The following is a 17,785-nucleotide window of genomic DNA, read 5'->3' on the forward strand; positions in this document are numbered from 1 at the left end:
ATTGAAGAGTATTGGCAGGGTATTGCAGAGCATTGGCAGGGTATGTATTGCAGAGTATTGGCAGGGTATTGCAGTGTATTGGCAGGGAATGTATTGCAGAGTATTGGCAGGGAATGAATTGCACAGTATTGGCATGGAATTTCATAGTATTGGCAGAGTATTGCAGAGGACCGGCAGGGTATGTATTGCAGAGTATTGGCAGGGAATTGTAGAGTATTGGCAGGGTATGTATTGCAGAGTACTGGCAGGGTATGTATTGCGGAGTAATGACAGGGTATTGCGGAGTATTGGCAGGGGATTGCCGAGTACTGGCAGGGTATGTATTGCAGAGTATTGGCAGGGTATTGCAGTGTATTGGCAGAGGATTGCAGAATACTGGCAGGCTATGTATTGCAGAGTATTGGCAGGGTATTTCAGAGTATTGGCAGGGCATTGCAGACTACTGGCGGGGTATGTATTGCAGAATATTGGCAGGGTATTGCAGAGGATTGGCAGGGTATTGCAGAGTACTGGCAGGGTATGTATTGCAGAGTATTGGCAGGGTATTGCAGAGTATTGGCAGGGTATTGCAGAGTACTAGCCGGGTATTGCTGAGTACTGGCAGGGTGTGTACTGCAGAGTATTGGCATGGTATTGCAAAGGATTGGCAGGGTATTGCAGAGCATTGGCAGGTTATTGCAGAGTACTGGCAGGGTATGTATTGCAGAGTATTGGCACAGTATGTATTGCAGAGTATTGGCAGGGCATTGCAGAGTATTGGCAGAGTATTTCATAGTACTGGCAGGGTATTGCAGAGAACTTGCAGGGTATGTATTGCAGAGTATTGGCAGGATATTGTAGAGGATGGCAGGGTATTGCAGAGTACTTGCAGGGTATGTATTGCAGAATATTGTAGAGGATGGCAGGGTATTGCAGAGTACTTGCAGGGTATGTATTGCAGAATATTGGCAGGGTATTGCAGAGTATTGGCAGGATATTGCAGAGTACTGGCAGGGTGTGTATTGCAGAGTATTGGCATGGTATGTATTGCAGAGTATTGGCAGGGTATTGCAGAGTATTGGCAGGGTATTGCAGAGGATTAGCCGGGTATTGCTGAGTACTGGCAGGGTGTGTATTGTAGAGTATTGGCATGGTATTGCAAAGGATTGGCAGGGTATTGCAGAGCATTGGCAGGGTATTGCAGAGCATTGGCAGGTTCTTGCAGAGTACTGGCAGGGTATGTATTGCAGAGTATTGGCAGGGCATTGCAGAGTATTGGCAGGGTACTGCAGAGTACTGGCAGGGTATGTATTGCAGAGTATTGGCACAGTATGTATTGCAGAGTATTGGCAGGGCATTGCAGAGTATTGGCAGAGTATTTCATAGTATTGGCAGGGTATTGCAGAGAACTTGCAGGGTATGTATTGCAGAGTATTGGCAGGGTGAGTACTGCAGAGTATTGGCAGGGTATTGCAGAGTACTGGCCGGGTATGTATTGCAGAGTATTGGCAGGGTATTGCAAAGGATTGGCAGGGTATTGCAGAGCATTGGCAGAGTATGTATTGCAGAGTATTGGCAGGGTATTGCAGAGTACTGGCAGGATATGTATTGCAGAGTATTGGCACGGTATGTATTGCAGAGTACTGGCAGAGTAAGTATTGCAGAGTACTGGCAGGGTAAGTATTGCAGAGTATTGGTAGAGTAAGTATTGCAGAGTATTGGCAGGGTATGTATTGCAGAGGATTGGCAGGGTGAGTACTGCAGAGGATTGGCAGGGTAAATACTGCAGAGTATTGGAAGTGTATGTATTGAAGAGTATTGGCAGGGTATTGCAGAGCATTGGCAGGGTATGTATTGCAGAGTATTGGCAGGGTATTGCAGTGTATTGGCAGGGAATGTATTGCAGAGTATTGGCAGGGAATGAATTGCACAGTATTGGCAGGGAATTTCATAGTATTGGCAGGGTATTGCAGAGTACTGGCAGGATATGTATTGCACAGTATTGGCGGGGCATTGCAGAGTATTGGCAGAGTATTGCAGAGTACTGGCAGGGTATGTATTGCAGAGTATTGGAAGGGTATTTTAGAGTATTGGCAGGGTATGTATTGCAGAGTACTGGCAGGGCATTGCAGAGTATTGGCAGGGTATTTCACAGTACTTGTAGGGTTTGTATTGCCTAGTATTGGCAGGGTATTGCAGAGTATTGGCAGGGTATGTATTGCAGAGTATTGGCATGGTATTGCAGACTATTGGCAGGGCATTGAAGGGTATTGCAGAGTACTGGCAGGTTATGTTTTGCAGAGTATTGGCAGGGTATTGCAGAGTATTGGCAGGGTATTGGAAAGTACTGGCAGGGTATGTATTGCAGAGTATTGCCAGTGTATTGCAGAGTATTGGCAGGGTATTGCAGAGTACTGGCAGGGTATGTATTGCAGAGTATTGGCAGGGCATTGCAGAGTACTGGCGGGGTATGTATTGCAGAATATTGGCAGGGTATTGCAGAGGATTGGCAGGATATTGCAGAGTACTGGCAGGGTATGTATTGCAGAGTATTGGCAGGGTATTGCAGAGTATTGGCTGGGTATTGCAGAGTATTGGCAGGGTATTGCAGAGGATTAGCCGGGTATTGCTGAGTACTGGCAGGGTGTGTATTGCAGAGTATTGGCATGGTATTGCAAAGGATTGGCAGGGTATTGCAGAGCATTGGCAGGGTATTGCAGAACATTGGCAGGTTATTGCAGAGTATTGGCACAGTATGTATTGCAGAGTATTGGCAGGGCATTGCAGAGTATTGGCAGAGTATTTCATAGTACTGGCAGGGTATTGCAGAGAACTTGCAGGGTATGTATTGCAGAGTATTGGCAGGGTGAGTACTGCCGAGTATTGGCAGGGTATTGCAGAGTACTGGCCGGGTATGTATTGCAGAGTATTGGCAGGATATTGCGGAGGATTGGCAGGGTATTGCAGAGTAATGGCAGGGTATGTATTTCAGAATATTGGCAGGGTATTGCAGAGTATTGGCAGGGTATTGCAGAGTACTGGCAGGGTGTGTATTGCAGAGTATTGACATGGTATGTATTGCAGAGTATTGGTAGAGAAAGTATTACAGAGTTTTGGCAGGATATGTATTGCAGAGTATTGGCAGGGTATTGCAGAGGATTGGCAGGGTATTGCAGAGTATTGGCAGGGTATTGCAGAGGATTAGCCGGGTATTGCTGAGTACTGGCAGGGTGTGAATTGCAGAGTATTGGCATGGTATTGCAAAGGATTGGCAGGGTATTGCAGAGCATTGGCAGGGTATTGCAGAGCATTGGCAGGTTCTTGCAGAGTACTGGCAGGGTATGTATTGCAGAGTATTGGCAGGGCATTGCAGAGTATTGGCAGGGTATTGCAGAGTACTGGCAGGGTATGTATTGCAGAGTATTGGCACAGTATGTATTGCAGAGTATTGGCAGGGCATTGCAGAGTATTGGCAGAGTATTTCATAGTATTGGCAGGGTATTGCAGAGAACTTGCAGGGTATGTATTGCAGAGTATTGGCAGGGTGAGTACTGCAGAGTATTGGCAGGGTATTGCAGAGGATTGGCAGGGTATTGCAGAGCATTGGCAGGGTATGTATTGCAGAGTATTGGCAGGGTATTGCAGAGTACTGGTAGGGTATGTATTGCATAGTATTAGCACGGTATGTATTGCAGAGTATTGGCAGAGTAAGTATTGCAGAGTACTGGCAGGGTAAGTATTGCAGAGTATTGGTAGAGTAAGTATTGCAGAGTATTGGCAGGGTATGTATTGCAGAGTATTGGCAGGGTGAGTACTGCAGAGTATTAGCAGGGTGAATACTGCAGAGTATTGGCAGTGTATGTATTGAAGAGTATTGGCAGGGTATTGCAGAGCATTGGCAGGGTATGTATTGCAGAGTATTGGCAGGGTATTGCAGTGTATTGGCAGGGAATGTATTGCAGAGTATTGGCAGGGAATGAATTGCACAGTATTGGCAGGGAATTTCATAGTATTGGCAGGGTATTGCAGAGTACTGGCAGGATATGTATTGCACAGTATTGGCAGGGCATTGCAGAGTATTGGCAGAGTATTGCAGAGTACTGGCAGGGTATGTATTGCAGAGTATTGGAAGGGTATTGTAGAGTATTGGCAGGGTATGTATTGCTGAGTACTGGCAGGGCATTGCAGAGTATTGGCAGGGTATTTCACAGTACTTGTAGGGTTTGTATTGCCTAGTATTGGCAGGGTATTGCAGAGTATTGGCAGGGTATGTATTGCAGAGTATTGGCATGGTATTGCAGAGTATTGGCAGGGCATTGCAGGGTATTGCAGAGTACTGGCAGGTTATGTATTGCAGAGTATTGGCAGGGTATTGCAGAGGATTGGCAGGGTATTGCAGAGCATTGGCAGGGTATGTATTGCAGAGTATTGGCAGGGTATTGCAGAGTACTGGTAGGGTATGTATTGCATAGTATTAGCACGGTATGTATTGCAGAGTATTGGCAGAGTAAGTATTGCAGAGTACTGGCAGGGTAAGTATTGCAGAGTATTGGTAGAGTAAGTATTGCAGAGTATTGGCAGGGTATGTATTGCAGAGTATTGGCAGGGTGAGTACTGCAGAGTATTAGCAGGGTGAATACTGCAGAGTATTGGCAGTGTATGTATTGAAGAGTATTGGCAGGGTATTGCAGAGCATTGGCAGGGTATTGCAGAGTACTGGCAGGGTATTGCAAAGTACTGGCAGGGTATGTACTGCAGAGTATTGCCAGTGTATTGCAGAGTATTGGCAGGGTATTGCAGAGTACTGGCAGGGTATGTATTGCAGAGTATTGGCAGGGCATTGCAGAGTACTGGCGGGTATGTATTGCAGAATATTGGCAGGGTATTGCAGAGGATTGGCTGGGTATTGCAGAGTACTGGCAGGGTATGTATTGCAGAGTATTGGCAGGGTATTGCAGAGTATTGGCAGGGAATTGCAGAGATTGTCAGGGTATTGCAGAGTACTGGCGGGGTATGTATTGCAGAGTATTGGCAGGGTATTGCAGAGTATTGACAGGGTATTGCAGAGTATTGGCAGGGAATTGCAGAGATTGGCAGGGTATTGCAGAGTACTGGCGGGGTATTTATTGCAGAGTATTGGCAGGGTATTGCAGAGGATTGGCAGGGTATGTATTGCAGAGTATTGGCATGGTATTGCAGAGTATTGGCAGGGCATTGCAGGGTATTGCAGAGTATTGGCAGGTTATGTATTGCAGAGCATTGGCAGGGTATTGCAGAATATTGGCAGGGTATTGCAAAGTACTGGCAGGGTATGTACTGCAGAGTATTGCCAGTGTATTGCAGAGTATTGGCAGGGTATTGCAGAGTACTGGCAGGGTATGTATTGCAGAGTATTGGCAGGGCATTGCAGAGTACTGGCGGGTATGTATTGCAGAATATTGGCAGGGCATTGCAGAGGATTGGCTGGGTATTGCAGAGTATTGGCAGGGCATTGCAGAGTATTGGCAGGGTATTGCAGAGTATTGGCAGGGAATTGCAGAGATTGGCAGGGTATTGCAGAGTACTGGCGGGGTATGTATTGCAGAGTATTGGCAGGGTATTGCAGAGGATTGGCAGGGTATTGCAGAGTACTGGCAGGGTATGTATTGCAGAGTATTGGCAGGGTATTGCAGAGTACTGGCAGGGTAATGCAGAGTATCGGCAGGGTATTGCAGAGTATTGACAGGGTATTGCAGAGTATTAGCCAGGTATTCCTGAGTACTGGCAGGGTGTCTATTGCAGAGTATTGGCATGGTATTGCAAAGGATTGGCAGGGTATTGCAGAGCATTGGCAGGTTATTGCAGAGTACTGGCAGGGTATGTATTGCAGAGTATTGGCAGGGTATTGCAGAGGATTGGCAGAGTATTGCAGAGTACTGGCAGGGTATGTATTGCAGAGTATTGGCAGGGTATTGCAGAGTATTGGCATGGTATTGCAGAGTACTGGCCGGGTATGTATTGCAGAGTATTGGCAGGGTATTGCAGAGTACTGGCAGGGTATGTATTGCAGAGTATTGGCAGGGTATTGCAAAGTATTGGCAGGGTATTGCAGAGTACTGGCAGGGTATGTATTGCAGAATATTGGCACGGTATGTATTGCAGAGTATTGGCAGAGTAAGTATTGCAGAGTACTGGCAGGGTAAGTATTGCAGAGATTTGGTAGAGTAAGTATTGCAGAGTATTGGCAGGGTATGTATTGCAGAGTATTGGCAGGGTGAGTACTGCAGAGTATTGGCAGGGTGAGTACTGCAGAGTATTGGCAGGGTATGTATTGAAGAGTATTGGCAGGGTATTGCAGAGCATTGGCAGGGTATGTATTGCAGAGTATTGGCAGGGTATTGCAGTGTATTGGCAGGGAATGTATTGCAGAGTATTGGCAGGGAATTTTATAGTATTGGCAGGGTATTGCAGAGTACTGGCAGGATATGTATTGCACAGTATTGGCAGGGCATTGCAGAGTATTGGCAGAGTATTGCAGAGTACTGGCAGGGTATGTATTGCAGAGTATTGGAAGGGTATTGTAGAGTATTGGCAGGGTATGTATTGCAGAGTACTGGCAGGGCATTGCAGAGTATTGGCAGGGTATTTCACAGTACTTGTAGGGTTTGTATTGCCTAGTATTGGCAGGGTATTGCAGAGTATTGGCAGGGTATGTATTGCAGAGTATTGGCAGGGTATTGCAGAGTATTGGCAGGGTATTACAAAGTACTGGCAGAGTATGTATTGCAGAGTATTGCCAGTGTATTGCAGAGTATTGACAGGGTATTGCAGAGTACTGGCAGGGTATGTATTGCAGAATATTGGCAGGGTATTGCAGAGGATTGGCAGGGTATTGCAGAGTACTGGCAGGGTAGGTATTGCAGAGTATTGGCAGGGTATTGCAGAGTATTGGCAGGGTATTGCAGAGGATTTGCAGGGTATTGCAGAGTACTGGCGGGGTATGTATTGCAGAGTATTGGCAGGGTATTGCAGAGGATTGGCAGGGTATTGCAGAGTACTGGCAGGGTATGTATTGCAGAGTATTGGCAGGGTATTGCAGAGTACTGGCAGGGTAATGCAGAGTATTGACAGGGTATTGCAGAGTATTTGCAGGGTATTGCAGAGTATTAGCCGGGTATTGTTGAGTACTGTCAGGGTGTCTATTGCAGAGTATTGGCATGGTATTGCAAAGGATTGGCAGGGTATTGCAGAGCATTGGCAGGTTATTGCAGAGTACTGGCAGGGTATGTATTGCAGAGTATTGGTAGGGCATTGCAGAGTATTGGCAGGGTATTGCAGAGTACTGGCAGGGTATGTATTGCAGAGTATTGGCACAGTATGTATTGCAGAGTATTGGCAGGGCATTGCAGAGTATTGGCAGAGTATTTCATAGTACTGGCAGGGTATTGCAGAGAACTTGCAGGGTATGTATTGCAGAGTATTGGCAGGGTGAGTACTGCCGAGTATTGGCAGGGTATTGCAGAGTACTGGCCGGGTATGTATTGCAGAGTATTGGCAGGATATTGCAGAAGATTGGCAGGGTATTGCAGAGTACTGGCAGGGTATGTATTGCAGACTATTGGCACGGTATGTATTGCAGAGTATTGGTAGAGTAAGTTTTGCAGAGTATTGGCGGGGTATGTATTGCAGAGTATTGGCAGGGTGAGTACTGCAGAGTATTGGCAGGGTGAGTACTGCAGAGTATTGGCAGGGTATGTATTGAAGAGTATTGGCAGGGTATTGCAGAGCATTGGCAGGGTATGTATTGTAGAGTATTGGCAGGGAATTGCAGAGTATTGGCAGGGTATTGCAGTGTATAGGCAGGGAATGTATTGGAGAGTATTGGCAGGGAATGAATTACAGCGATTTGGCAGGGTATTGCACAGTATTGGCAGGGGATTTCATAGTATTGGCAGGGTATTGCAGAGTACTGGTAGGATATGTATTGCACAGTATTGGCAGGGCATTGTAGAGTATTGGCAGAGTATGGCAGAGTACTGGAAGGGTATGTATTGCAGAGTATTGGCAGGGTATTGTAGAGTATTGGCAGGGTATGTATTGCAGAGTACTGGCAGGGTATGTATTGCGGAGTAATGACAGGGTATTGCGGAGTATTGGCAGGGGATTGCCGAGTACTGGCAGGGTATGTATTGCAGAGTATTGGCAGGGTATTGCAGTGTATTGGCAGAGGATTGCAGAATACTGGCAGGCTATGTATTGCAGAGTATTGGCAGGGTATTTCAGAGTATTGGCAGGGTATTGCAGAGTACTGGCAGGGTATGTATTGCAGAGTATTGGCAGGGTATTGCAGAATATTGGCAGGGTATTGCAGAGTACTAGCAGGGTATGAATTGCAGAGTATTGGTAGGGTATTGCAGAGTATTGTCAGAGTATTGCAGAGTACTGGCAGGGTATGTATTGCAGAGTATTGGCAGGGTATTGTAGAGTATTGGCAGGGTATGTATTGAAGAGTACTGGCAGGGTATGTGTTGCGGAGTAATGACAGGGTATTGCGGAGTATTGGCAGGGGATTGCCGAGTACTGGCAGGGTATGTATTGCAGAGTATTGGCAGGGTATTGCAGTGTATTGACAGAGGATTGCAGAATACTGGCAGGCTATGTATTGCAGAGTATTGGCAGGGTATTTCAGAGTATTGGCAGGGTATTGCAGAGTACTGGCAGGGTATGTATTGCAGAGTATTGGCAGGGTATTGCAGAATATTGGCAGGGTATTGCAGAGTACTAGCAGGGTATGAATTGCAGAGTATTGATAGGGTATTGCAGAGGATTGAAAAGTCTGAAAAGTTCAGTTTTACGAGCCAAAGCTGGATAAGCGCCACCTCTACAAAGAAGTTCAGCCATCAACCTGGGGACCGTCTAAGACCTCATGGAGTGTGTTCTGCCATGTTCAGACTCCCCCGCCTGGGAAGGAGGGACGATCTCAGAATCCTCGATATCTGCCGCCTGAGACATGATCTGATTTGGCATAAGCGGCAGTGAGTTAGGCCACGTACACACGGGCGGATTGTCTGCCCAACTAAGTTCGTCAGACAATCCGACAGACAGTCCGTCCAAATTTTGAATGAACGGACTTGACCACACACGATGAACAGACAGTCCGCTGAAAACTTGCGCGATGACGTGTACAGCAAGTACGACGGGACTAGAAAAACGACGTCCAATACACTGCAATGCAACCTTCGGCCGTGTAAATCCTTTCTGAGCATGCGCCATACTTAGTCCGCCCAACTTGCCTACACACGAGCGGACTGTCCGCTGAAACCAAGTTTAGACGGACAAAACCAAGTTTGGACGGACAAAATTACGGAAATTCCGAAAGACAAAGTCCGCCAGACTGTCCGCTGAAAAAGTCCGCTGAAGCCCACACACGAGCGGATTGTCCGCTGAAACACGGTTCAGCGGACTAAGTTGGGCAGACAATCCGCCCGTGTGTACGCGGCCTCAGGAAAACCAACCTGAAAAACCTAACCCGAGACTAGAGTGAGTGCTGATACCATGAAATGATGACCCCACCCCCCCTCCCCCAACCAACCAATCCTCCCGAAAACCAACATACCAACCTTCCCGTGCGTAAATTGCGATAAAGAGAGAAAACTGGGAAAGTGTTTGACATGAAATGGATAGAGCCAAGCCACCTGTGATTCCACAGGCAATTAAAAACATACACTCAGGCCCCAAGAACCTGAAAATGTGTCAGGTAGGATAATAAGAAAGGTGAAATGATATAGCATGAAATTAGTGAAATGGATAAACGACTTGCCACTAAGCAATCCTGGACAACCTAGACCGACCTTCTCCCAACCTGTACACATACAAATAAAATAAGTACCTCAGTGGTGAAGCCGTGTTGCGAAACCCAACTTGGTGACCTCCCACCTGGCCCTTACCATGAGGTAACGAACCCCTAAGTAACCCGAACCTAGGTGAACTGCAAATCTAAAGAAGAAGACACCCCTGAGGTCCTGCAACCGTGCCGACACTTGACAGTACGTAGAACTGACTAAGGACAAAAGAAATGAGACAAGCCAAATAACCATGCGACTCGCCGCTGAATCAACAGAAACCAAGACCTGACCAGAGCAACATACAACTGATCCCACCCGTGTAAAACGTACCGAGAAAATACCCCGAAAATACCCCAAAGGAAATGAGAGAGGCCCTGATGATAAATAAGCTTACCACGACCATGATCACAGCAACATAAGAGGCTCCCTTTCCCCCCTCCCCCAAAACATCCCCTGACCATCTGGACCAAAGGCACACCCCCCTTTCCCCGAAAAACCACCCTAAACCCTGCATGTGTGCCCTGCCTGGACCCCACACTGACCGAGCTGACAACCTGCGACTACCCCCGCTCCCCCGGAATAAATGCCCCCCAAGAAAATGCCAACCCCCCACCAACTACCTGACCTTGCATGACGGCAGAGAGAATAGGAGCCCACCACCGCTGAACACCCCCACAAGATGCACCGGAAATGCCGTCCGCGGTCGCACCGGAAATGGCACGTGCGATCGTAACCCAGCCGCCTACGTCCCGCCTCCCCACATGTTGTTGGCATCGACGACCTGTTTTGTTTTTCTGCTTGTTTGCAGAGGTGACCATCATGGCGTTTGTCAAGAGGGTTGAGAATGGCCAGCAAGATTGCCTAAGGCCACATCATCCTGAATGCGCCCGATCTTGTCTGATCTTGGATCCTAAGCATGGTCGTACCTGGATGGGAGACCGCCTTGGAATACCAGGTGCCGTAGGATTTTTTTGATATGTTGTTGGCGTCGATGACCTGTTTTACTTTTCTGCTTGTTTGCCGAGGTGACCATCTCCCATATACTCTAGTTGTAGTGCAGGAATGAGCCCTGCTGCAAAGCATTGCATCAAAAATTGTAATTAAACGCCCCTGTTAAACAGGGGCTGAAAAATTGGGCTGGTGGCACTGGTGCCACGACACTGCAACCTCACCCATATACTCTAGTTGTAGTGCGGGAATGAGCCCTGCTGCAAAGGCGGTCTCCCATACAGGTACTAAACAGGCCCGACCCTGCTTAGCATCTAAGATCAGGTGCATTCGGGGTGATGTGGCCATAGGCAATCTTGCTGGCCACTCTCAACCCTCTTGACAAATGCCAAGATGGTCACCTTGGTAAACAAGCAGAAAAATAAAACAGGTCGTTGACGCCAACAACATATTAAAAAAAGTCTAAGGCACCTGGAATTCCCAGGCGGTCTCCCATCCAGGTACTAACCAGACCCGTTCCTGTTAATTGTTAAACAATGGAATTCATTATAGAGATTAACCCTATAATGGATGCAAGCGGGCTGAGTGGGTTATAGTGATTCAAATAGCAAGTAAATAAATTATATGATGACATGGGTGAACTTGATGATAAATTGGATGAAAAATATATATAGAAAATATATTTTAAATGTATTTTAAGCGAAAAAGGGGAAATGTGGGATAGGATATGAGGATAAAATCTAATTTAATATAAGAAGGAGCTAGATATAAATAAAAATAAAAAATAAAAAATAGAAATAAAGATGAGAATGAAAGTGAAAATGGGAATAAAAATTAAAATAAAAATAGAGCTGAAAATAATAAGTATGAGTGTGGTAAGATCTAAGAAATATAGATAACAATAGGAAAAAAGTGAATGTGGGAAAAATTTTCAATAAAAATAAAAGTAAAAATTTAATATAAGTGAAAAATAAATAATGAAAAATAAAAATAAAAATAAAAAATGGAAATAAAAATAAATATAAATATAAAAAGTATGCTGAGAGGAAAAAATAATAAATAAAAATAAAAATGAAAATAGAAGTTGAAATAAAAATAAAAATAGGAATAAAAATAAAAATAAATATAAAAATAAATTGAGAATTTAAATTTAAAAACAAAATACAAGTAAATGTAGATATAGATGGAACATAAAAATGATAAAGAATTTAAATACCAGAAGTATTGAAGATTTACAAAATTGAGGGATGCTTATGAAAATAAAAGTTAAGGACATGAGTAATGTATAATAATTATAATAATAACAATAATATTATTAATAATAATAATAATAATAATAATAATAAATCTTGACTAGTTAAAAAATTTTATGGATAAGGGATGGCGTTCCTTCATAATAATAGCAAATAATCGGGAGCATTATTTCCGTTACAGTCCCGGATTGATGCGACTTTGTAGCATTCTTGAATACACAACAAAAATACTAACGGTAGAAATCATTATATGGGAATTACATGTGGGAACTACCGACAGAATTAATTTAAATAATACCAATAAAATATATATAAAGGAGGATTGCATATGACACTTCACAATGAAATTATATACCCAAGGTTTGTATGTACATAAAAAAAGTTTTGTATCAAAGAAATTGCATATAAAAATTATATAAAAATCATATACATGGAAAAAGAAATGTATATATAAAAAATATATAACATGTATATACAAAAGAAGGGGGGAGGGGGGGATTTGAGATGAAAGCCCTTCCGGGAAGAAAAGGGTGGTTGAGATCTCTGATTTGTCAGAAGGAGCTATTTCAAAGAATAGCGTGGATCTCGATTTCTTAATTGAGGCCATTGGGGGCGAGGATGTCTAAAGAGAAAATCCAATAAGTTTCACGCTCACACTATCTGGAGAAACGTTCTGCCTCAAAGTCGCATCAATCCGGGACTGTAACCGAAAATTACGCTCACGATTATTTGCTATTATTATGAAGGAACACCATCCCTTATCCATAAAATTTTTTAACTAGTCAAGATTTTTTATTATTATTATTATTATTATAATACATTACTCATGTCCTTAGCTTTTATTTTCATAAGCATCCCTCAATTTTGTAAATCTTCAATACTTCTGGTATTTAAATTCTTTATCATTTTTATGTTCCATCTATATCTACATTTACTTGTATTTTGTTTTTAAATTTAAAGTCTCGATTATTTTTATTTTTATTTTTATTCCTATTTTTAGTTTTATTTCCACTTCTATTTTCATTTTTATTTTTATTTTTATTTATTTTTTCCTCTCAGCATACTTTTTATATTTATATTTATTTTTAGTTTCATTTTTATTTTTATTTTTCATTATTTATTTTTCACTTATATTAAATTTTTACTTTTATTTTTATTTTATTTTTATTTATTTTTAAATCAGAGAAAGTTTATTGAATAACAACAAAACATTTGAGTACAACTTGCAGCTTACATCTCAAGTACATATCTTTGACACAGTATACAAACTTGTTCACCCTTACAAAAGGAATATACAGACATTTATTTCACCACTTCACATGCCCCATCATCCCAACCTCCTCAGATATTGTCGCATTATATTCTAGCTGTACCCTGAATCACCCATACAGAATCATTTATTTACAGTGGGTGCCTAGCAGTCACTGCCCCCCCCTACTCTAATTTCACTCCCCTAGCTCTTATCTCAGCATTCTGTCCAGAACTAGATCAACCGAGGAAAGGCCAGGAGTATCCAACCAAAATGCCCAGAGTTTCTCAAATTTTTCAAGGTCGCCCTCTATGTTGAAAAATTTACTTTTCCATCCTAATAGTATCCCCCATTTGGGCGATCCATTCTCCCAGTGTTGGAGGCTCGGGCGCCTTCCAGTGCCGAAGAATCATCTTCCGTGCTTGGAACAGGGCCCTGGCCACGGCCTGTCCACTATTGTTCCCCAAGCAAACGTCATCTAGGATCCCAAGTAGACATGGTTTCGGGTCTGAGGGTATGGTAATCTGAAACACTCTGTTAATAGTGTCCAGTACCCCTGTCCAGAATTGGAGTAGTTTGGGGCATATCCACAGTAGGTGGATCAAATCCCCGTGATCCCTAGCACACCTGGGGCAATCTGAGTCCTGTCGCACCCCCATCCTAAACAGCCTGTCCGGCGTGTAATGTACTCTGAGCACAATATATAGTTGAGATAGCCGCTGGGCCACATTTAGCAAGCAATATTGTACTGCCTGTAGTGCCTCCTCCCATTGCTCATCCTCAAATGTACTGCAATCCCTCTTCCATTTATTTAGTGCCGTCTGCAGGAATCCCCCAAGGCAGGCAGTTAGGACCATGGAGTAAGTGCTGGAAATAAAGCCCTGGAACTGTGTTACGTTAGCCATAGATCGAAAGATCGGGGTCGGTGAAAGAGCCCACGGGGACCCCCCATCTGCGCCTTCACTGCATGTTGCAGTTGTAAGTAGTAGAAAAGCATAGACTGCGGCAGGTGAAATCTCTCCCTCAAATCGGGGAAGGGAGTCAGCCTCCCTGCTGTAAAAATTTGTCCCAAGTACGTGACCCCGTGTCTCCTCCACCGAGCACCACAATCCAGCAGTAGTAACTCCTCGTAATGCTTACTCTCCCATATAGGGCTTTACTCAGTGAAGCCCTCCACCCCCTGTATTTGTCGCAGTTTATTCCAGATTTTCTGCATAAGGGCATAGGTGGGCAGTCATTTTTTGATTTTGCGTATGCCAAGGCCTCCATTCCCGAGGGTACATCCCCATGGCCAGAGGTCAGGCACATCAGGGCCTTAACTGGGTCCAAACATATGGTCTCCTCCTCTCCCCCTGTCCCCCCCTGCATAGCCCTTACTATATGCTGTGCCTGTGCTGCCAGGTAGTAGGCCCAAGGATTAGGGAGGGCGAGGCCCCCCGCCTCCTTGGACCATTGTAGCTGTTCCAATTTAATCCGTGGGGGTCTATCTAACCAAATAAAAGCTCTAAAAATTGAGTTAATAATGCGAAAGAATTTCAGAGGGATTACCATAGGGGTATTGTGCAGAATATATAAAAGTTGGGGCATAAAGATCATCTTTATCAAATTTATCTTAAGACGGGACCAGATTTTAGTTTTGCTTCGAATTCTATTTAAAAGTGGGGTTAGGTTAAGGGAAACATAGTCAAGAGGTTCTGACGTGACCTGTATACCCAGGTACTTCATACCCGTGGACACCGGCACGCCATGTATCATCCGACCTCCACTGTCCAGATTGGCATCCAGCAGCAGCAGGGAGGATTTGGTCCAGTTTATAGTCAGTCCTGAATAAACCCCAATTCCTATTGTCTCCATAGCCTCCCGCAGGGAATCAGATGTGTCTCCCAAAAGTAGCATAGTATCGTCTGCGTATAGCATGATTTTTTCCTGAAATCTCCCATTCTGGAAGCCTCCTATCCTCTGATTTGCTCTAATCAAGGATGCCATGGGGTCGATGGCCACGGCAAAAAGGAGGGGCGACAGTGGGCACCCTTGCCAAGTGCCCCTGTGCAGGGTGAATGGGGCGGAAATGTGGCCCGCCTCTCTGATAGTCGCCCGAGGTGAGCAGTATAATAGCTTCACCCAAGACAAAAACCCTTCGCCGAAGCCAAACTTACCCATGACAGCCCATAAATATTCCCACTCCACGCTGTCAAATGCCTTGTGGGCGTCCAGAGAGAGCAAGGCCCTGTCACCCACATTCTCTCCTTGTGTTTGAAGATTCAGGTAAAGCCTACGGAGATTAATGGCTGTAGACTTTTGGGGCATAAAACCTGCCTGGTCCACGTGTATGATGGAGAAGATAACCCCATTCAGTCTCAAGGCCAAAACCTTGGCCAGGAGTTTGATATCGCTCTGCAAAAGTGAGATCTGTCTATATGAGCCCCGGGTCTAAAGGGTCTTTACCTGGTTTCAGAAGGAGAACAATATTAGCCCTGGTCATGGAGTCAGGCAGGCTTTGGCATTCCCTAGCATAATTAAGAACCCTCAACAGGCGAGGCAGAATTGCCTCCTCGTATTGTTTGAAGATCTCCATTGGGAGACCATCGTCCCCTGGGGCCTTTGAGTTCGGAAAGAGGCTAAGAGCCCCTTGCAGTTCCTCCAGGATAATTGGAGAGTCCAGGAGTGCTCTGTGAGAGTCAGAAAGCTTAGGCAGATCAATTCCCTGCAGGTAATTCCCTAAGTCAGTGGTTGAATAAGACGCCCTGGATTTGTACAAATCTGAGTAAAACCTCACCAATTCTGCCATAACTTGAGTTTGGGTGTTCACCAGCCTCCCCCCTCAGTGCGCAACGCTCCAATAGACGGGGACATCTCTGAGACCTTAACAATTTTGGCCAAAAGGCAGCCCATTTGCTCTCCCTCCTCAAAGAAGGCCTGCTTGTTGAAAACCCTTTTCCTGTCAGCTGCCTCCTTGGAAATCCGGGTAACCGCCTTCTGAGCGGCAAGCCACGCCACCCTAGCTGCCTCAGAGGGGTCGGCAATGTAGTCTGCCTCCAGTCGGCTTACCAGTCGTTCTGTTTGCTCCCTGATAGCATGTGATTTGGATTTAATTTCCACCACCTCATTGATCAAGAGTCCCCTGAGATACGCTTTAAATGTCTCCCATACAAGCCTTAAATCAGGGTGGTCCTCATGTCCTCTCCAAAACTGAGATCTCAGTCAACACCCTGTCATGAGAAGGAAATAGATTAAGCAAACAAGGAAACCAATAGGGGCGAATGATCGGATATACCCCTCACCAAATATTTAATGTCCTCCAATAAATGGGTCACTTGAGGTGAGCAGAGACACAGATCAATTCTCGACATGGAGAGGTGGGTCTTCGAAAAACAAGAAAATTGTTTCTGTAGTGGGTTACGATTGCGCCACGGATCAGCCCATCCAAACTCCTCTGTAAACTTCCGCAGTGCCGTTCGAGTCCTCGTGCTGGAAGCCGCCGGAGGTGGATGCTTATCCAGGACTTGATCCATGTAGCAATTGAAGTCGCCCACAATAATAAAGGGTACATCTGAGTGGCCCAATTGATAAGTCAGCATGACCCTCAGCACCTCTGTCATGAAAGGAGGTGGCACATATACAGCAGCAATTATACAATGCAATTGGTAAATTTTACACGATAGTATCACATATCGTCCCTCAGCATCTATCAATTTGTCCAGCAGTTGGAAATCTATGGCCCGGTGCACCAGCACACTCACCCTCCTGGAATATGAGGTGTGAGTGGAATGGAATGCGCTACCCACCCAGGGAAATCCCAGGCAGGAGATCGTCTCCAGCACCAAGTGAGTCTCCTGCAGTGCATAAATGGCAGGGGAGTATTTCCTAAGGATAGTAAATACCATAGATCGTTTCAGAGGATTCTGAATGCCCCTAATGTTCCAAGACAACAAAGATACAGTACTCATTAAATTACCCAATGAAAGGAGTCCGCCATGGCATGGAAGGCGAAACAGCATAAAACACAGTTCCTCCTGTACGCCTGCCGGTTCCTACTCAAGCTGAAGCTGCGGTAATAACAGAACAAAAAAAGAAGAATCACAACTGCAAGGCAAAAAATCTCCCGGTCCCCGTGGGTACAGAGAGGGTAACACTCTCCAAAAAGTGATAGTGGTTTCACCATCTGGCAAAATAGAGGGTAAGTATCATTCAATTGGATGGGGGAAAACCGAGAGAAAGAGTATACAAAAAAACGTGGGTTGAACATACCCAAAACTCCAAATGTCTCTTTGGTTAAACTACTAAATGTTCCAATCCAAAGTGCTGCTTAACTGTATTAAAGATAACTTCACTTACTCTCGTCGCTTGTGGAAGAACAGTAGGTATTGGCTTCCCAGCCCAATTGTGTAATGATAATCGCTATACAATCATGCTTAAATGGAGGTCTGGTCAGTCTCCTTCTGCCGCATTTCTTCCCGCTTGTCTGATAATGTGTTCATTGGCATCCAGCCACGCGGACACCTCGGCAGCCGCCTCAAAAAAGTGGGATTGGC

This window comes from Lithobates pipiens, unplaced genomic scaffold, assembly GCF_037356315.1.
Source record: "Lithobates pipiens isolate NorthernLeopardFrog02 unplaced genomic scaffold, aLitPip1_a1.2 Scaffold_28, whole genome shotgun sequence".
NCBI classification, from domain to species: Eukaryota; Metazoa; Chordata; class Amphibia; order Anura; family Ranidae; genus Lithobates; species Lithobates pipiens.